The following is a 23,037-nucleotide window of genomic DNA, read 5'->3' on the forward strand; positions in this document are numbered from 1 at the left end:
AAGGGTGGAAATTAAGAAGAGCACATCCAAGTAAGACAGAACGTTGTAGGAAGGTAATCCTAACCAGCAGAAGATATTGTAACTTAATCCTACAATGATAAAAGTGGTTATAGCACAGTGGACCATTCTCATTAAGCCCACTACCTCCAAATCCTTCTTGTGGGGTACAGACATTTATGCAAGGGTAAGGAGAGGATCATATCATCTTCATCTCAAACCCAAAAAAACTGGGAGAGTGAAAACCACTCTGATTTTTGGGTACGACACTAGGATTAGCTCTGAGCTATCAGTCCAAATACTTGACATCTGATATCAAAAGGATGTCCGTTTCATGTAATCAACTCCTCCAACTGTTAAACAGAATGGGGCCATCCAAATGGCAATAACATCCCTGTAAAAGAGAGGACAAGGATAGTTTGGAACAATCCCACTTTTCCTTGCTGTGACCCACAACACAGATGGAAAAAATCAAGTCAGGAAGATAAACAACCTGAAACCTGTGTGAAAACTTATGTTGACTAATTCACTCTAAATCCAAAATCTGCTCATAGGGTACAGACATCCACACTAGGATAAAAAAGATGGTTCCCAATTAAAAGAGGTGAACTACATTTTGACTTCTCACTCAACTGTATGGATTATTGCAAAATTGGTGGCTATTATATCATCAACACCTGCAAAGTACCACCTACCTACTCTGAAACTGAATGGTTATTGTGTGAAGCTTGTTCAGCAGGGTGCCACAAGGGTCTACCACCCTAGTAACTTGGAACTGAAATGATTAAAGAAGGGTGAGAATGCATTGGAGAGTCCAGAGGAATTTATCACAAGAAGTATTGCAATGAGTGACCACTAAACATTACTTTCAAAAACAGACCATAATGAGTTATTCACTCTAGGCATGGATAGCAATCTTCTTCTGCTTTACCCATGCAGTCTATGGGTGATACAATCTGAGACAGACATGTTTATGAAGTAAAATACTGCAAAGATATTCACTTTCAAGCAATAATGTGGAACACCTCATCTCCACAGTGAGCATGCACAACCATTCCAGGAACTTGGAACTGGAATGTGGCAATGAATCCCATACTCCACTTGAAGAAAGGAGGGTGACAATACATCAGGTAGTCCACAGGAATGTTATCACAAGAAACATTGTGATGGGTAACCACCAAACCTTATTTTCAAAAACAGACCTTAACGAGTTATTCCCTCTAGGCATGAACAACAATCTCCTTCTGCTTTACCCACACAGTCCATGGGTAGTACCAGTCCAAGCAAAATTCTGCAAAGTTATTCACGTTTAAACAATCTTGTGTAACACCACATCTTTGCAGTCAGTATGCAAAGCATGGAAGATAAAGTGCAAGTTGACATGGCTGTACAATGTGGATTTAGAGTCAAGAATATCTTGTCAGGCATCACTCACCACAGAGTGGAATCCATGTGATAAAAAGTAAATAAAGAAATAAAGTATGAATCAACACTTACCAGCTAGAGTTGCACTAAAGACTGAATAACAGCCACAAGTGGTACACAAGACTCCAGTGAAGAGGAAACCATGATATGATAAAGATAGTGAGAGATGAACCTGTACAAGTAATGGTTCATATGTCAGATTGCATATTCTCCTCCACTGGACAATGCAGATGAAAACCAATGGAAAAAGTGAGGTGTCAAATTTGTTGAGATAACAATGTCTGGGAGGAAGAAGGTAGGGAAGAATAGGCCAACCAAACCATAGGGTGGACTCAACTGGTAAGAGTAGAGGGTGAAAGATATGAAGGGTGGAGGATTGTCAGAGGATAAAGAAATGGAAACTGTTCCCTGCAAGTTAGTAGTGTAGGCTATATAAGAATGAAGAACATTGACTAGACACAGAAGCACATTTGAATCTTGGTCAAAAACAAAGATGGGAATAGAAGAAAAGAAAGAACATCCCTCCCAAGCTGCCAAAGATTTTGAGTGAAAGAAACAATCTGAATAAAGGAGAATGTGGGTAGGTTGACAAAGGATAAGTGAAACTTCAATGGTAAACAAATCTGATCTTTAGCATCCACAGGATAAGAGAAAAAAGGAAATATGACTTAAGGGAAAAATTAAAGACGGAAAATGAGAAAAATGGGTTAAACAGGGGGTAAAGGAAAATTGAGCCACATTAATGTCCCAATCTGGAAGGGTAAGATGTCTGGAAGGGTGATGCATCTAAAAAGAAAGTATAAGAATGTTAAGAATAGGGAAAGTAAAAGTTCTACAGTATGGGAAAACAAAAGGTATGGGATAAATATGAACATAAGAATCAGGTTGAAGAAATAAAATTAAAGCAAAGAATAACTACTTCATGAGAAAAACAAAATCAAACATACAGCAATAAACAAACAAAAGAATATGTCTGAGCTCAAATACTGCTGACCAAGGAATTATAATACAGTAGATGATTGCAGAGGAAGTCACATGCATCACATGATTATATCATACTCTTGCTAATGAAGAGTTCATGCATGATGACCTACAAGAGATGCATGTTGGAATCTTGCACTTCCAACAGATGGAGAAGGAGGAGTGGAAGGCTTGTGGAATGGATAAAGAAAAGTTTTAATATAGAGGGTACCACTGAACAAGAACAGCTAGTTTTGTGAGAAGAAGGTAAATATGATACCAGAATATAATTATCCATCATACAACCACATCAAGAGATGAAAACATGAGAGTAACTGTAGCATTGGCTGTGTTTAATTTTTATCAGATTTATCATAAAACATATTTTGGAATTTGTTTTTCAAATACTAAAATGTAAACATTATAATTAATTTCAAAATTGCCTCAAACGTATTACAAAATGATATTAATCTTACATATTCAATTACATTCCTATCTTCCAGCCTTACCACAAATAGTACCTTTAGTAACCTTTAAACTGTTATCTTCCAAAATTTGAAATATCCCACTTCAAAAGGGATCTGGTATTATCTTATTTTAGAAATTAAGTTTTGAGCATTGCTCACTGACTTACTTTGTAATTAGTTCCTTCAGAGCAATTAAACACAACACACCAAACTGCAAATGACTTGGCTAAATCTTTTATAGTTTCTGTTTTCCCAGTCCCTGCAGGGCCAGTAGCTGCTCCCCTAAGTTTAATTCAAGAGCACCCATCATATATAAGTAGCAGTGATCTTTTGCGGAGACAAAAAATGTAAAATGTGGTTTCATTAGTTATCTTGTATCACTTTTCAGTGGATTGTGGGTACATCACTTTGAATACTCTTTATAACTTATTACAGTGTAATTAACAGGTTAACTCTTAAGAAAATCACATATATATTATAATACTTCTGATTTACAAACTAACAAAGAAAAATAAAATGCATTATATTAGTAACAAAAAATAAAGATTTTGGATTAATAATAATTTATTTCAATGTCATATCTGTTTTATCAATTGGTTATCTTGTCAGTTGTATGACATATCTGCCACTCATAATGCAAACCATTTATCTGCATACTTTTGATAAGACATGTTCAGACTGGTTACAAGTTTACATTTGGTGTCATATTACTTGATTGAAATTATTTAAAGGTGCATTTTCAACAAGTTGAAAGGCAAGTTAATTCAAAAAACATACACACACACACACACAGAAGACTATTATACACATTTAAATGTTGGTTAGAAAGGCCTGTCATTACAGAAGAACAAACAATCTGGACTTTTATTTTTTGATTTTAATTATGCTACAGTGTTTTGGCAGACTTTAATATAAATAAGAAAGCATCTGGAGGAACGTATCTATTACTGATTCTATAACAAAATTATATATCACAGTGAATGAGACCCTAACGATGTACATTTCACTCTAGTATCTAGCAAAGGGTGACTGTATATTAAATAAGTATCTATATTTAGCACTTACAGTAAAGGAGAAGAAAAGCTAAACAAGATCCTCACAGTGAGTGGAGTGTTCCACCAGACAAGGAAAAGAACCAAGATATTCATAGCTGTAATTATACTCATATATTGAAATCCTAACAATACAGTTATCAGCATACACATCCAAGTAGTATCTCAACTATTTCAACCACTCGAAACTGTCATTCCTGGTGACCTCAAAAAAATATGGATATTATTTATTTTTTTTTTTTACACATGTTATACCTGCTGAATCATTTAAATTACAAAACAATTTCCAAGGACAGAAGCTGGGAAGGCAGAACAAGCAACATTTTAGATGGATTATCCATATCCTAAGATAAAAGAAATGGCTTTTAAAATCTGGATTCCTACACCAGTGTTTAATTTTTTGTACATGATACATACTGAATTATTTAAATTACAAGGTAATTTTCAATACACCTCATAAAATATACCATGAAGTTTGCACAGCTAATTGTTTTTATTCTTTCTTTATATTTATTTCAAGCATGCATTGCAAATTTAAAAGTATTATAGTTTCCAGTAATTTTATTTCCTAATGTAAAAGGTTTTCTAAAATAATAAGAATTTAATTTAGTCACGGCATTTCTTAAATTCTGTTACATAATCTATATTACAATTTTGTATGTTAAAAACTGAATAAAAAAAAGCTATATCACATTCAACAATTCAACCATCAGTGATACAATGTTAATATACTAGTTTTAAATAAATAATATTAACATGAAACAATTTTATTTTAAAGTAAGGTACATAATTTGATGTTAACAAAATCATTCACATAATACTAATTTTTTTTAATGGCTTGAACAAATCAATACACAACAATGTGCAGGCTTCAATAATATTTTTTGTTTCTCACATATGCTTAAGACAACTAGAAAAATGTTCAAATTTGTATAAAAAGCCTACAAAACTATCTTAAATGATCAGGAATTTAAAAAACTGTTTTTAAAGAGTGGGTGTGAGACTACAGAAAAAGGTGGAACAATAAAGATATGTTCATTATCCCTTATTTTTATCTCCTGAATATTATTTACCTATTGATTACTAACTCCAAACAACACACAAATTTCAAGGAAACATCTCATCACATTTTTCATGATGCCTTAAACCTTGTGTTAGACCACTACTTTAACCAACCAAATCTTTATAAAAGATTTATAAAATGCTTTATATACACACAAGGTTATTGACAAATAAAATACATTTTCCACAGGTGTGATTCAAGATTTTTATGAATATGTGTACATGGAGTTAGGATAAAATTGTCTTCTGCTGAAAATCTGTCATTCTATTAATTATGAAAACTTCTGACAACAATAATGCATCTTGTCAAACTATGTTCTAAATTAAATAAACCAGCTTGTGTGGAGTTATGATTAAAAAGGGACAATTATTTTAAGCACTGAATACAACTGCAATACACGAGTATACTGAACTTTGTATACATGTTTGACTTGTTTTAATACATTATTTTAAAACAAGTAGACTGTGCTGTTTGTTTACTGTTGAAAGTTATTACCTACTGTAAATAATCTGGCCTACATACATAAAAACCTGACATTAGAGCACTTGTCCAACACATGAGAGATCTTGAGTCCAACTCTGAGCTTTGTTTGTTTGTTTTGAATTTCACACAAAGCTATTCAAGGACTATATTTGCTAGCCGTCCCTAATTTAACAGTGTGAGACATGAAAAAAGGCAGCCAGTCATCACCACCCACTGACAATTCTTGGGCTACTCTTTCACCAACGAATAGTGGGATTGAATATCAATGAATATTAGCATGTTTGGTGCAACCAGGATTCGAACCCGTGACCCTCGGATTAAGAGTCGAATGCCTTAACACAGTTGGTCATGCCGGGCCCCAACTCTGAGCTAAAGAAATACAAAAAAAAAACTTGGATTATCACAACCTTTTAATGTGCTCACAACCCCATTTATGTCAAGAAGTTTGGTCACCCCTTATAACCTTGTCTTTAATACATTCTTTAGTCCTATAAATAATGTTATGTTCTACCATGTGCATAAATCTTTGCTTTTCCCATAGCTTAACACTTTCATTATACAAGGACTCAATATCAGCTTTTATCACACTCAATGGTTCATTGTTTCACTTAAATATTTAGCTTTATGGGCAAGATAATCAAGTAAAACATCCAACAATTTTTATCGTTATTGGTTGGTGATTCATCACTGATTAATGAAAACTTATTATTCTGGATATTTTCCAATGTTTTATTCTCCAGTTTTTTTTTATATTCCATATTTCATCTTATACAAAACAGCAGTACAAAACATTAAATGTATTTGATGAAGAGACTTGAAGTTAGATGTTAAAACTTTCAACACATACATCAAAACTGGAACAGCTGTAAATAGTTGTGAACTGTTTTAAAAGTACCTTAAATAGCACACACTGAAAAACTATGATAATTAGGTTTTCTGGTTAGATTACACACGAACTGTTAAGTGATATGTTAATAATTATTGATAGGTTAATATGACACAATATAAAATACGGTATGTATATATATTATTCATATATATTATACTGCAACATATTCTTTACTGCCTAATGAAGGGAATCAGCCTAAAACATTGAAACCCTAGAAAAACAACAAGTGGAACAACACTCATTCAAGCAAATAAATCACAACACAATAGTCCTACCATCAGACTGTATACCATCACCTAATCATTCATTTGTTCACCTTTAGCTAAAAAAAGCATTTGTTTTAGTCTGCATTCTCACAAAATCTTCTATTTTCTTTGTGTTCTGGCTAATCGATTACTTAACATCACAATATGCTGTTGCTAATCAGTGGCAGGGCAAATAGGATTACAGACTGCATCTACAAAAATAGTGAGTGAAAGTTTCAAAAAAGTTATAATGTCATTTTATTGTTCATTTGTTTGGCCACATTTGGAGTAGTATTCAATTTTGGGCTCCTTACCTCATAAAGGACATTGAATTATTGGAAAGTGTTACTAGGATAGCACCTCTGATGTTCAAAGATCTTATTGAGCATATTTAAGATTGTAAAATGAATTCACACTGTTGGTGCATTTTCATATTTAAAAGTGAGAAAGATAAGACTAGGGAACTGATATTTTGTTCTCATAGTCACTTAACATTTTGTGAACTAAAATGTATTTTCAGTAATAGTTACTGCCACTGACAATTTAGTCATTCTTTGCCATCGGCTTGTCCAAGCACTTTTAAGCACTAGTCTCACATGCTTCAGTCTTTTGTAATGCAGGTAAATGCCCCTGGTAACATCTAATTTGCAAATTTCTCCACCATTGTCAATGTGTCCTCTATCCTGGTACTATATATATAAGTATCTGACTTAGATAGTGTAATCACTTTATCAAGACTGACACTGGCTCTCAGTGGGGAAGCAGGGTAGAAGTCGGTGAAGATGAGTATTATTGAAAATACATTTTCCTGAATGGAAAATGTTAACTTCCAAAACATATTTACCATTAGCTGACAATATAGCAAGAATCCCACCCTCAGAAAGTAGAGGGAACTGTGTGAGCATGATCCATACAGAAAGTGTCTGCACTGAACAGTGGTGTATGAAGATAAAAGTGGTACACAAATGGGAGAACCACACTACATACAGAACAGGTATGCTCTTCACCCAAAACTTAGTTCCTATATCAAAGGTGGAATAGTACATGAGTAATTATTACAAGCCAATCTCAACCAGACAATCAAAGCTGCAACAACTCAGGGTTGGAATTAAGGGGCCTTGGTCCCTATATCCCACGTTGGCATTAATGGCTATAGGACTGCAATGTCATAGATATATATACTTTTGATTTAATCCCAACCTGTAACTGTAGAATGACGTGTTTTGCACCAACAAAACTACAACAAAAAAGTAAGCAACACTGAAGTGAACAAACTTTCACCTGAACTAGTCCAGGTGAAATCATCCAGTATGGAATTACAAATACTCATTCTCTCTCCCTAACCAAATGGATAATGAGTATTTGGCTTGCCCCAAGAATTATGTAGAGAATGTGGAACCTGTGCTCAATTAAGGACCTAAGGTCAGAGTATTTCACATTTGGAATTACGAGGAGAAAGTGGATTTCCTTCCATAGATAATAAAAAAACTGACATTGATAAAAAAAATGGTCTATGCACCCCCTCAACCAGATAGCTTCATGTCAACTATGAACTGAAATTATGAGTAGGCTCTCACAGAGATTGGTCCTACTCTAAATGACATATGAGAAAAACATCCAGGGACCAAAGTACGAGTGCCCCTAACTTTGCTCTCTTCTCTAACACTCTGGAGGAAAAGCCTCTGTCCAATACCACAGGGACACTGTGTATGGTAATGACTCCCTAGCTCCATTAGTAAAATCTGAGGGTAGGGAAATGCAAGATGGGAGTCCTGAGGAACTGTGCAATAGGTGGGCCAATTTCCCTAAATTTTTAAAGAAAAACCAACCCCGATTTATTCAATCCAATGACTGGCAGAATCACCTTTAGCTTTATTCAGGATAGTTCATGAATAGCAGTCCATGATAATATAGTAATATCATCTAGAAAGCACTTAGATGGTCTTATTGAACACATCATTTCTACAGATCCTGTCAAAATCAGTAGTAAGATTTACCAAATCAGCTGCTAGTGTTGAAATGGACTGAGAGAAGCACACTTGTCTTGGCAACACTCTTCACAAAGTAGAAACCAGTGAAATCAATATATAGGGGACCCTGGAAAATAAAGATACAAGAGTGTACAAATATACCCCCTTCCTCCTTATAATCCAGCAGATGTTAAAAACAGTCATGGGGTAAGGAAAAACTCCCAAGCATGTAAAGAACATGAGAGAAAAGCAGTGGAAGAAGTCTGAATATTGGCCTGTAAAAAGTTCACCACTGTATTAATGAAAGAGCCAGCAAAAACATGTGCTGAATCTGTTGATATGTAATTCAGAAGATACCTCAACTGTATGGACCAAAATATGCAAAATGGATACTTGGGAATCCACTTCTGAAGAAATTGGGAAATTCAAGAGAAACTGAAGGATCCCAATGGAAACACAGTCAAGAAGATTACCACAAAAGGAGAAAAAGTGAATCACAAAACACTTTCAGGTTTGATAGACCAAAACAAATTTTCAGTTTACAATCAATTGGAGTTGTGAGAAAGAGATGGTAAAAGAATTGCTGAGATAGATGTACCCCCTTTCCATACTTGCCACAGGCTTAGAAAGAAAAGTCCTATGGGGAGAAGAGAAAGTTTTACATATATGTCAATTACTCCAATTTATGACATCAAAACGTCAGCAGCCAAAAAACGAGAAATTCCATCAATAAGTGGAAAACCAAGGCAAGCAAACAGAAAAGGAGAAAACAAGGTTAATCTATCTCATTACATAATACAATATTAAAGCTTCCAGCCTGAACCAGAAATATCAAGAAGGAGAAGAAAATAAATACCTTCATCAACAAGATGGGAGTAGACTAAAAGAAGACAAGCAAAAGCCCCACACAAAATCACATACCTAAATGAGGAATAGAAAAAAAAGGATTAGGATCCAAATCAGACTTCAAAAGTCAATATAGTGAAGAAAAATGTCAGAAAACAGAATCCATATTCTCTCCAGGATCAACAAAAAGACAACTTCAGAAGCCCTAAAATAAAACACCCCAGGACAAATGAAAGTCTCCATTTCTCAGTGGATAAAAAATGGAAAACTGCATACCAAAGAAAAGAGATGCTATATAACAAAGGAGGAGTATGGAAAGGTGGATTAATTACCTTGCTGGCAACAGTAACATGGGAATTCATACCTGCAAATATGTCTTTTTTTGTAATTATAATTATACTGAAATCCACAAGATGGTGTGAAAATTACATTCCACAATGGGGAAATAAGCAACACATTGTTGTCATTAGAATAAGTGATTAAATTATCTGAGTCAGGTACTTGTATACAGTACCAGGATAGAAAATGCATAGAAGAGGGAGGAGAAATTTGCAAATTAGATATTGCTAAGGGCATTTAAATGGGTTATAAAACAATATATGAAACCAATGATTAGATAGACAGAGCTGATGTCAAAGAATAGCTGTTTTGTCAGCTGATGGTTAGTATGTTTTGGAATAACAATTATTTCATTTAAATATTACACATATATGAACCTTAACAGCTAAGTATATTGCAAAATATACACAGAGAAAACTAAAACCAATCCCATCAATACCAAAAATATATAAAAGTATCAAATCTCAAGTGATGTTATGGTATTTGAGCTTTATATGCTGAACTGATGTAAATGTTTTGTTATTTATAACACATTCATATGTGCATTGTTTAAAACAACTAACAATTTTAATTTTTTGAAAAGTTTAATAGAAGTTTCAGACAATCTCTATTGTCTGTATTAAAATGACTGAAAATATTTCTTAGCCGTTACTTTTATCATATAATAGCTTAATAAAATGTAATCCAATCATTATATTCAACTTGTCTTGTTGCCACACAATGAAATTACGATCAAATAACTGAGAAAATATCATACACAATTCTATAAATAAAATAAAAACATTGAACATTATTCTTTTGAATTTAAGAGTAGATTTGTAGAAAAGGGTGTGACATGTCACATGTTGATATTTTCTATTTTATTTCAGTAGAGATAAAAATAATTTCAGATGTCATTTTGTTTTCATTTCAAAAAATAAATAAAAGAAAAATGCAATTAGAATAAGTTAAAACAAATGATTGTGATTCTTGCAGTTAAAAATGTCCAATATGCTCTTAGAAATCTTTCACACTTTTAACTTTTCCTGGGCAGACTGTAATCTGTATCTAACAAATATATGTACAACTCATGTAAGATTGTAAAATGTCAGGCCCATCTGAATAGGATGTAAATATGTGGTTTCTGTACATATCAGGTCATCCCTTAAGTCATGTCCAATTTTAGGTTCAGAAAAAGAGAAAGGATTTCAAATGCTTTTACTGTTATTTCATCAACAATGTATGTTCCATTATTATTAATTATTTCCTGCCAATGATTCACAAGCTCTGAATTCCACTTCTATAAAATCATTGGGATTTGAAGGAAAATAATGTAATAGAGAATAGTTTTGACATCTTCATGTGTTCTAAGCTGTTTTCCATTAAGAAAGTTCTGCAAACATCAAAATAAATTATAATCAGATGGGGCAAGGTCTAGAGAATAAAGAGAATGTGAAAGTTTTTCCCAGTCCAGCTCTTCAATCTTTTCAGATGTGATCCTTACATTATTCTGGTATAATACAACACCTTTACAAATGATAAAAGCAGGCCTCTTTTCTTTCAGTGTAACATTCAAGTGCTCTAACTGTTAACAATAGAAGTCTGGTGTAAATGCTACATTGAGTGGCAGCAACTCAAAGTGAATCACATCAACAATATCCCACCAAATGTTTAACAAGATTTTCCTATTTCGGGTGTGCCTTAGCTATTTTATTTGTACTGAGCCATTGTCTGTAGTACTAAACATTTTTATAAAATATCCATTTTTCGTTTCCAGTCACTATTTTGCCCCCAAAAAAAGTAAGTTACATTCACAAGAGTGCAGAAAAGTACAAATAGCCACTCTTGCTCCAAGGTTGGCTTCTGTCAAATCATGATGGACCCATTTTCCAAGTTTTAACACCTCCTATAAACACCTTGAATGTTTTGGGTAGTTTCTGCTTCACTACTGCCTTTTCAAACTCATAAAGCATTACATATTTAAAGTGGTCCCCAGACACATCCATCTTCATAAGTGTTTATTTGATTAATGATCTGAAAAAGTGGAGTTGGGTTAGTTTCTTTTATTTGTTTGAATATTTTTACACATGTCCTACTACATAATTAGTCACTAAAGCCTTCTACAAAGACAGAAATGATTATGCACTTTCTGTATTAAATTTTTGGACATTATTTATCAGATAACCTGGTATATGCTGCACCTCTTGCTATTTGTTATTTTCTTATACCTCTCTTGTTCCACACTAACCATTGCTGTTAAGCCACATCAGTGCACAAATAAAAAGCTAATAATGATGAAACACATTACAAGCATGGAATAGTGGTTGTGCTATTTATGTAAACCATACCCAACTTTAGATTTCATGGTGATATGCATTTTGTTATGAATAAGTTAACATTAACACACCAATAATAAAGAATAATGTAAACATGGTGGAGATGAGAAGAAAGAAAATCATATTTGCTGGTTTGTTGAGTGTTTACCCAAATTTGATAAATGATGCTGTAAAAATAGTAATGTATTGTATGAATAAATATGAGAATACAGGCTATAAAGCTTCAATTCTAAGATACAATGGACTAAGCAGAAATACCAATACTTGTGCAGCTGATTAACCACACATGAACTATCACAACTCACACACACACCAAACAACTGTAAGATTGATATTTCTTATGCTATGTTGTAATGCTTAATGTTTCTCTGAGAAATTAAAATATCAAAGTGTCTGATTCTAGAAACTAAAACATTCAAATTTCATGTGTGGACACTTTTATTCAAGTTTTTATAATGCAACATTTTCATTACTACCATTTTACTATAATTGTGAGCATTCTCTTCTCTAAAATTTGGAACCTGAAGATCTCTTTGGTATTGTTTATATTGGGACGCCTGTCCTGTTATCTGTTCTAACCTCACAGCCAAGGAAGAAAGTAAGTCTGTAACTTTCTGTGGATCAGAGTTCACGTCCATAAGAAATGACTCCTAAAATACATACATTCCACAAAAATTATAATACTTCAAGAACTTATTTTGTCAGTAACTCTTACATTTCCAAAACTATCACACATACAAACATAAATCTATCTTTAGGCACCCAACACACACACTTCCACTCTTTCCCTTTGACACAGATAGAGATATTATGAAAATGATTGATATATAACATAAGAAACACCAAGAAGGTGTTTGATGATATTATAGCCATAATATTTCATTTTAAAACCTAATAATTAAAACAGACATTTTACATTAAAATCATCTTGAGTTCTACAACATATGACATGAAGAATGTGTGAATTTGAATGCCATATTCTGGGTTAATCAATAAAAAATTTTAAAAAGTGACATTTTTTGTTCATTGTAATAATAACATTTGTATCATCCAAAGCATGCTCATTAGACTAAGGACATATAACAGTATAAAAGCAGTCACATAACATGTAAGAGGAGAACAGCCCTTACTGTGATGGAAAGATGAATGTTTGTGCTTGATATCTGTTTAACTATGTATATTGTTTTAGTACTTTCTGTTTATCAAGCAAATAGAACTGACAAACCTCGAGAATATTTTTGATGTTTACCTTCACACAAGATAATACTAAGAGAATTGAAAAGACTTTCTGTACACATAATATTTACTTTTTGACTTGTCTTAGTAAGTAAAAAACATTTGTAAAATTTATTTCTCCTGTTTTTTTTTATTTCAGATATCCATGCAAAGCCACAAAATGATGATCTGCACTAACTATCTCTAATGTTTAAATTGAAAGACCAGAGAGAAAGCAGCTAGTCAACAGCATTCATTTCTAACCTTTGGGCTACACCAAAGTAATAGGAATTGACTGTCGCTTATGGTGCACCACTAGCCATACTGTGTAGAGCATGCACAAGTTTGTAACAATGCCTGACCCTTCTTATCTCAACATCTCTTTTTAACTCTTTCACCTTTTGCTTAAGTTCATCAATATCCTTAACAAGTTCAAATTTGTTATACATGTCTGTCTTTCTGATGATTCATGTTTGAGAGTTTTCTGCAAGTGACAGAGCAAACCACCTGAAGCCTATAAAAAAACATGAACAACATCCTAAGTTAGATTACAAACACACATCAGTCCTGAAATAACAAATCTTACTCTAAAGGATAACATATAGTTTTCAATGATGCTTTCTTTTATTTTTGATTGTTTCTTTTTACTTACCATACAGATTGAGTATTCTTACATTGTAAAATAATTATTGCTCCAATGAGGCAGTCTCCTGTTACAGGACACAGCATTAAAAATCAAGTAAATACGTTGGATATACAAGATTGTTTAGTTTAAGAGTTGTTATTTAACTAACTTAGTGATTTAACAATTAATGATTATTTAATTTTCATAAGAAAAGTGTTAAAAGCAATTATTTTAAAAGTGATGCCTTGTTTCCTTACTTTTTGTGCTCTATTCCTACTTCCTAATTTTTCCTTTGAATTTTTTTGACATTTATTGAGATAGAATTAGTTACTAATAAAACCCAACTCATATCTATAGTTGGATTAAAGTTCACAGTAAAACACAAAGAATAAGCAGAACAATGACCATGCCAACTTTTTTATGTTGCACCATGTCAAGAACCACCAAGTACTGAAATATTATTCATTCCTAATTTGTTCCCTTACTTTATTGGTGATCCCATTTCTACCTCCTAATATTTTTATTTGAAACTTTTTATATTTGTCTTGTAGCATTTTTTGTACTAAGTCTCAAGAGTGACTGGGCTCTAGGCCTATCCTTCTTGTAACTTTTTTCATTACTATCTCTCAACATTTCCGAGCTTTTGCTGTTATCTTTGATATAGTTTTTCTTCCATCTGGCTCAAGTGACATACTTCTTTTTGGCTGGTTTGTTTGTTTAACATACTCAGCATTGCTCTTTCTAACCTTATTTCTATTCTCGCATGAATGCTCTCTTCACTGGGACAAAAACGTTTTAAGGTTATCAACATAAGATTTTCTCCTTTTCTTAAAGGCATATATTAGAAAATGCAGTTTCAATTATTATGTACAATTTCAGATGTCAAGAGATCACAGTCAGTTTGAAGACAAAGCAAACGTAAATTATACAAGTTATCCTTTTTCTTTTCAGTCAAGAATACTCAAGCAAAGCTTTGTCAGAATTCAGAAATGGTGGTATGCATATTAATGTAAGAGACTCATGTATTAGGCTCCTACTTCTCTGATGGAATTGCTTCGTTCAACACAGATCCTTTAAGTCAGATGTAAATAAATTAAAACTTTATTTTCAAAAACTAGATCACAGTTAATGCTTGATGATAATCAAAACCAATATCACACAATTTTTTTTCATAAGTATTTCTGTTATAAATGAAAGATAATATTCTAACACCTCCATAAACATGAGACTTCAAAGTGCAGATTTTCTTTAGATATAGATCTAACAGTCTTTTATTAATTTATTCACATCCCAGTGGAAAATTGAAACAATTTCATTAAGATACTGACATGAAACTTCATAAAAATAAATACTGAGGTTAAGGTTAATCAGTATTTAACTGAATGTATCAGTATGGAGTCTTATCAAATTGCATACTTAGCTTAAAAGAAATGCATCAACTTAACTAATGTGCTAATACAGCATTTTATAAAAGTACATATTGAGGTTTATAAGACAAATAATAATCAACCTTACTGAATATCCAGCAATATCCTCAGGTGGAACTGGTACACTGTATGAGTCCATTTAATCATACAACTCTCTCGTCACATTTATGCCTGCTTCCATATCTTCTATCTGTTACAATTTTAATTTCCAAAGCTTATTATTATTCTTACAGACAGAGTTTTAGATCGTGTATGTAATCATGGTGATGGTATAACAAATACTTTAAGTTACTTTTTATATATATAATAAATGTTTCTTTCAGCACAAAGACATAGAATGGGCTATCTGTTCAATGTTCGATTTCCCATAATAATATAGTATAAAATAAATGAGATTTCCCACTAATTCATTTATTTGTATTGTGATGCATTTTGTAACTTAATTACATACATATGTGTAAATGGAATGTAGTAGTAAAATCAAATTAATGAACTAATATATACAATTTTAGTGAATTAATATATTGGACCACATGCAAAGTGCACCAAAGTTATATAAATTAAACTGAAAAAATTTGAAAATAATACTGCTATTTTTTGTAACTATTATAATGCACCAGTTGCTTCCAAAAATTCTGTTAACCTTATTATAAACTAATATTGTGGGTGAACAATAAAATATTGTATATAACTATGTATTTGTAGATCAGCTTGTGTGTGTGTCATCTGATAACAGAATATCCTTCCTTTTATTCAGAGCATATGCTTTTCCAATTGTCACCAAACTATGGTAATTATTTTTCATTTTCAAATGCATTTTGAAACAAACTTATCTGCATAAGAAAGCCTCGAGTTGAGACGAGTGTTTTGTTTTTAAAATTCCTGTAATTATCTTTTCAGGTGGAAATAATAGCCTGGTTTGGTGTTTATATTATAAGAACCATTTCTAACACCAGGAGAAATGCTGGATGTGGTTTATCTATTGTTATACTGTTGATGCACAATATATTCACAGACCAAGCATTACAGTCTTGTCCTGTCACAGGTGGCTTGGCAAAAGACACAGGCTGCTCAGAAGAAATGGCAATATCTTTGTTTGAACCAGCAGTTGAGGCTATAGTTGATAAGTTACTCTATATGCAGGCATTGTAAATGTGGATTGCAATAATTTTATTATCTTGAAAACCTAAAGTGTGTGTATTTAAATTCAGATACAATTTACTATTGCTAATGCACCTCAGTGGCACTGCAGTATGTCTGTGAACTCACACTGCTAAAACTGGGTTTTGATACCTGTGGTGGGCAGAACAAAAATAGCCCAATGTGTAGCTTTGTGCTTAATTCTAAACAAAGAAATGGTTATTGTTAACTTTAACTTCAAAACTGGTTTGAAATATTTAATTTAGAATGTCCATGATTACAGTTTCTGATTTTCTCAACATTATGAAATAATTATTTGTGTGTCTGAACCAGCTTTACATTTGGAAAAAAACTGCATTAATCAAAGGAAAATAACATGCCTGAAAGGATGATCCCAGTTCTCTAATAAAAGCCAGCAGAACAAAGTTAAGCAAATAAGGGTTGAAAACAGAAAACAAAGGAGCTCAAGGTGTCTACAAGTTCTGTAAACAAGGCTGTATTATTTATGAAACTTTTATAAAATTCATCTGAGAATAAAACTGAATACATTTTGGCTAATCATTATCTAATACTTATCATAGAATAAATGTTCACTACAACCTAATCCACATTCAGGCACAACCAAACTGATTACATCCATAACTACTTTACTGTAAATTTTGAAAAATTGGAATGAAACATTAACTGGAAAACAACTCATTTTATATCAAACAAAATTTTATAATTTCTTGCTGATGTGGCAAATTCTAGGTTTGATATTTTTCTGGCTAGATTTTTGGCAACAATATCTAAACATTATACAAATGGCACACTGATTTACAATATAATTACTGCCAGATTTTCTATTAATGTTCAGGGCATCCATTTTGAAATTCAAAGTTGATACCATTTGCAGCTATTTCAGACCACTTGCATGGAAATGAGAAATAACAATTAACATCGACATATATATCACCACAATTTATGGATAAGAACCTGTCACACACATAATGAAATACTGATTTGTTAAGCTTTACTAACCAGACATGTCAAATATGACATCTGTTTAATGCATCCCTGAGAACACTGTGGTTTTATTGACAAGATTTGCTGCTAGCATTATTTCCATGTCAATAAAAGTTTTATCTATAGTAAAATGATTCTTACAGAATGTAGTATTTGTTATTAAATTATTTAAAAATTGATTCAGTGATCAAGTAACATTAGGCTTTCTTATTACAGATAATCTAAGGGTCATATCAAGTAATTCATGATGATGAGAAACCCACTTGAAGTAAAAATGTATTCTCAAGACAGCTGGTATAGGTATTAACACTTTTGTTAAAATAAAGTACAGAATAATATTTCTAGTGTAGTTGCAAACTCTCTTTGTTAACCTTGGCCGAGAAGGTCAAAACATTGTTCTGTACTTTATTTTAATTAAAGTTTCAATACCTCCAGCCGTCTTGAGAATACATTCAAGTAATTTGTAAAATATAAAACATATAATAAAGACAGAGAAAAGTGTTAATATCAAGGTCTGATTGAAATGCCAGGGTGACAAAATTATAAGTAGTGTGACAGTGACTCAGATTTTTAATGGCAATCACCACAAAAGAACCATAGAGGCTCATAAAATCAGTGTTCAAGTACTGTTTTAACTCTACTTCAAAGTGTTTTGATGACTGACAAGCTCTTAAACAGTCACGAGACCAGTGTAGAACAGCTGAAAATTGCATGTAATAATAATAAAGACATGGGAAAAGAACAGGCATTCATGACTGAGCTGGAATCCTTGAATATAGAAGCCCAATTTAAAGAACTCAATTAGCCTGCATTTGTCAACACAGATGACTGACAAAAGTTGAGTGAAAAGGACTTGATGACTGCTACAACAAGAATATCTTAGTGAACAATGAATAATTTCACATGCATAAAAAACACTGTACTATAATAAACACAAGTTATTAAAATAAATGTATAATGGTAAACCTGTTACACCATCTAGGTTACTTGTGTTTAAATTTACATTTAAAGATCAATTATTATTTTTCACTACTAGTCACATCTAATTTGGGAATAGATTTAAGTGAAAACTGTTATTATTAACTGGGTGCCTTTTTCTCCCATGGTTTTGAAATTGATTTGATTTTATGTCCTTTGAGTTATAGGTTATTTGGATGGACTTCTATATTTCATACTGAAGGGTCTTTTATCTCCGGCTTTCCTTTATTGATTTTGCACCTTATTTTTTGTTTTATATTTTACATTAAAATTTCGTATATTTCTAGATTTATTACTTTTATTTACTTTGTAAATACTAAAAGTTCCTATGTTAGGTTCACTCGTTAGTATTGAATACTTTCTCTTAGTATGTTTACTTATGTGTCTTTTTGGCTACCCTTCATGACTTCCCAGATCTCTTTCCTTCCTCCTCAGGATTGTATCTCATCCATTTGTTTTGTTGAGTTTGTTCAAATCCTCTATGCCAACTCAACTAGGATTTTACTCTCATTTATTTGTTTTATCCAAAAATATGGAATATTGGAAACTCATCAAAGATGTGTTTTGACTATATACCTATCTGGAGAAACCTCACTTCACCATGGAATTCTACCTTTCATTTTAGTGAGTTTTTTCCTCAGAACTTTGAATGACCAAGTTCAGTTTGTTGGCCACCTATCTTCACATCTCAGTTGCCTCATTGTGACATCCTTTTCTTTGGTTCATCCACAATAGTACTGTCTTACAGTTCTGGGCACTGCCATTTGGTCTTTCTTCAGCTCAGTTCATATTTTGCCAAGAAGTATGATCTTTTGCATGCCATTTTCACTAACTTAGCCTTCAGACTCACAATTACATGGTCAACTGGCTGCTACTACTGACTTTTTGGGCCAAGTCAGCAACCCACATTCATTTATTTCTTCAAGAGTCCCCCAGTACCACAGCTGTATGTCTGCAGACTTATAACACTAGAAACTGGGTTTAATAACTGGTGGGCAAAGTACAGGTAGACAACTGTGTAGCTTTTTGCTTAACTTCAAGGCAAACAAACAAACTCCTTCAAGAAGCTGCTTGAGTTGGGTTTCTCATAAAGTTGGAGAAGTTCTTTACTACCCCCAGTAGAATGGGAGGTCAGGAAGGCTTTACCTTCTTCTCTCTCTGTGTGAGAGGTTTTATCTCTTTCAGGAATCCTTTGGTCAAATGCACATGATTTTCCTTTACTGGATGCTTCTTGACCAGTAGGACTTCTCCCATAGTCTCATGGGTTTTATACACTTACCCTCTGACCAGATTCCTCTACACAGTAACTTCGTATATTTCAATTTATAAAATATACAATTTTCTATATATCAATATATAGAACAGTAATATAAATGCTTAAAGCTATATAAAGTGACAAAAACCCTATAACCTGAGCACTTTCAAAAGGTCACCCTTCAAATGTATTTTGGAAAATTATACATATTTTTTAAACTGTCAGTAGCAGTGCTGTTCTTGAAATAAATGTAAAACTATAAATGTGTTAACAGGGTAAGTCAGATTACCTAATGTAAACAGGTTCATAATAACTTCTAGTTTCAGATTGAACAGAAATACAAACTTTTAGTTCATTAAGACCTACTGTTTTAAAGTTTATCATTTTACTTTTGTTTTAATGTTTAGTCATGGATTACATATATATACAGAGACACATTCTTGCATGGAGGAAATGTTATCAAACTGAATTAAAAGTTTTACTGAATAAAATAACTACCCTCAGAATTAGTTTTTAATTTTCTTTTGTCACCAGTTTTTGTGTGTCTCTTAAACATTATATGTACACAACATTTTTTTCCAGATTTAACTTAAAAAGAAGCTCACTAAGTATTTGACATAATTTTTTTCAATTTACCTGGAACAAGACAGCTGCCACCTAGTGGACATTAATAAATACAATGGATTCTTATTTGGTCTCTTCCTTTAATTGTGAAATAAATTTATTTTAAATATTCACAAAGGTATGGTAATTCTGATGATAGCTGTATATGAATAAAAAAAATTCTGTGAAAAATTAGAAAGCTCAATTGAAATTCATCAGAAATAAATAAAACAGCTAAAACTACAAAGGTAGATACACCTTAAGCCATGACACAACAACAGAAATTTTAAATGTATTGTTTCTGCTTAATAAGAAGTAGAAATACCAAAATAAAATCTCTTATAATCAAAGTTTGTTGCCATATTTTAGAGGCTTACAGAAGAATAATGATACAAAAGTTATAAAGCAGACACTTAAATTAACACTTCCATAACTGGTTTTGTGTATTTACCATAAGCTTGTAACCACCATGTAACTATGAATGTATATGCACCATAACAATGATAGTACCTAATGCAATTTCAAAAAACTTGGTATACAGTAAGCAAGTATTTTGCAAACAAACACAATTAAAATTTTCAGTTGAGAAATTTCATTAAAACTTTGTCCATAAATATAAGGAGTAAGATGGTGGGTGAATGGTGCAAATGTAAAGTGATTTTCATGTCAAAATAAAAATAATTTTCTTTACCTAAAACTTTTAAAACTTTATTTGCATAATCACTAAATTTTTCTAAATATATGTAACTTTTTTTTTTCAGAAAAACTTTGCAATGTTTTTCTTGTTTTATCTACCATAACATATACTGGGTTGGTGAACTTAAACTTACCTTGTTACCACCATATAAAATTATGAAATAAATATAAATTACCCTTTTTCATTCTAGAATGATATAAAGTTATAACAAAATACTAGAACTGTTTATTTTAAATACCTTATAGCTTGTAACAGTACAGAGATGCTTATATTTTATTGTTTATTGTACCTTGAATGTTGTGTAACTAATAATTATACCACACAAGTTGTAAATCCCTGAACAGATATGCAATGAACATTAACATATCAAATTATATAAATATATGTTATATATACATGAGCTGCTCACAAACATACTCTGTTAAGAAGAATTTCTTTTATTCTTTACTTTATCTTACAAGTTTCTATTTTTACATTTTACTTACTGTTATAATAATAAAGAAAAAACATTAAAAACATGAAATAAAGTACATGTCTTGGTCTTTTCTTCATTTTTTATTTTATTTGTCATAAAATGTTATATTTTTTTACATATTAATGGCATTGATACAACAATTAATGCAAATAAGAACACAGAATAATAACACACAGAAAACACTGTCGTATAATTATCATATTTTTCTGGCTTTCTAACTGTATAATAATATCCTCAAAGAAATTCAGCTAAGCTCTACAATTTCAAACGACAAAATAGATAGTGCTGTGTAAAGAAAACAACAAACTTCATCATTAGATAGATTAAAACTTTAGCTTTCTATTGGGTATCAATAATATTGTATAAAACATTAAAGAGAACTATTGGTATTTGTGAAAGATGGAATGCGATAGGTGGGTCTGATTATCTAGTTTGTGGTTTGTAGGAAAATAACAATGGGAGATATAAAAAGTATACTTTGTCTATATTATAATTAGAAGTCTATGTGGCATTTCTTATTTCTTGGAGGGGTGTTCAATAAATTAGAGAAGAGGAAGAACTTAGAGATCAAATGTAACAATTCTAATACCAGGAAAAATTTAGGATTTTATAATTATTTATTTTTAACAATAAGAACTTTAAACAAATATTAAAATTGTGTTCACAAACTATGTTTTTTATACCAAATTTATCTGTGTATATTGACAATAAAGTCTTTGATTTAAACTTTAAATGTAACTCTGTAAAACATTGTGACATGCACACCTTAAGCAACAGAATGTCAAAGGGCTAACAAAGTAGATATCTTTATACACAATCACCACAAAAGTATTACATGTAAACAAGTTCTCCATGAGCATTCAATAATAATATTAGAAGGTAGACAACTTCCTTTAATTATCACAATTTTTCTTGTTTTCTAATTTTTGGTGGTCAGGAGGTAGGTCAAATTGACCAACATTGTATAAAGAAAATAACATAAAATATAAAGTTTTACTAAAAACAAACAATTGTATATAAGACAGAGCAAATAAAATTTGACATTTTTAGATGAGGGTTATTTTTAGTCTTAAGATGTAAATTACTTTCCACAGAAATTAGTGACAAAAGTACTCAATATATTCACAGAAAAATTGTTTTTTTACTTTACTAAAAACACTTCACTAAAAATAATTTTTTTAATGTGAAACACTTATAACATTCACTGAAAGTCTGTCATTTGTTTTAAAGATATGTATACTACATTAAAAGTCATTAGTATCAAAAGTGTAAGTGAGTAAAGACAAAGATGTCATGTGAGCAGTCAAACAGACCCATGCTGAAACAGGTAAATCTATACAAGTTCTCCATTTACAATATCCAAGGGAAAGCAACATTTTGTGTGTTAACCACTGACATGAAACTGGTTAAATGTCTGAACTATCAATTAGTGCACCATGACTCATGTATAATGAAAACCACAATCTAACAAAGCCATTTACCAGAAGATTTTGCATGCAGTGTTCATGCATACAAAAATAATTAGGCTAAGGACCATATGGTAGGTTAAAAGAAACAGTTCCAATT

General features: G+C 32.0%; 1 long non-coding RNA gene across 4 annotated transcripts in view; it reads left to right on the forward strand.

The window, feature by feature from the left end:
• Positions 1-16,998, forward strand: part of LOC143243006 (uncharacterized) — a 29,181-nt gene extending 12,183 nt beyond the window's left edge. The window contains exons 2-3 of one of the 4 annotated variants that reach the window (XR_013023663.1): positions 13,427-16,108; positions 16,219-16,587. This is a non-coding gene — a long non-coding RNA (uncharacterized LOC143243006). Of the gene's footprint in view, positions 1-13,426 lie in introns of all 4 variants that reach the window. The other 3 variants (XR_013023662.1, XR_013023661.1, XR_013023660.1) reach the window with 3 other exon arrangements.
• The last annotated feature ends 6,039 nt before the right edge of the window (positions 16,999-23,037 follow it).

This window comes from Tachypleus tridentatus, unplaced genomic scaffold, assembly GCF_004210375.1.
Source record: "Tachypleus tridentatus isolate NWPU-2018 unplaced genomic scaffold, ASM421037v1 Hic_cluster_2, whole genome shotgun sequence".
In the NCBI taxonomy this organism is placed as follows: Eukaryota; Metazoa; Arthropoda; class Merostomata; order Xiphosura; family Limulidae; genus Tachypleus; species Tachypleus tridentatus.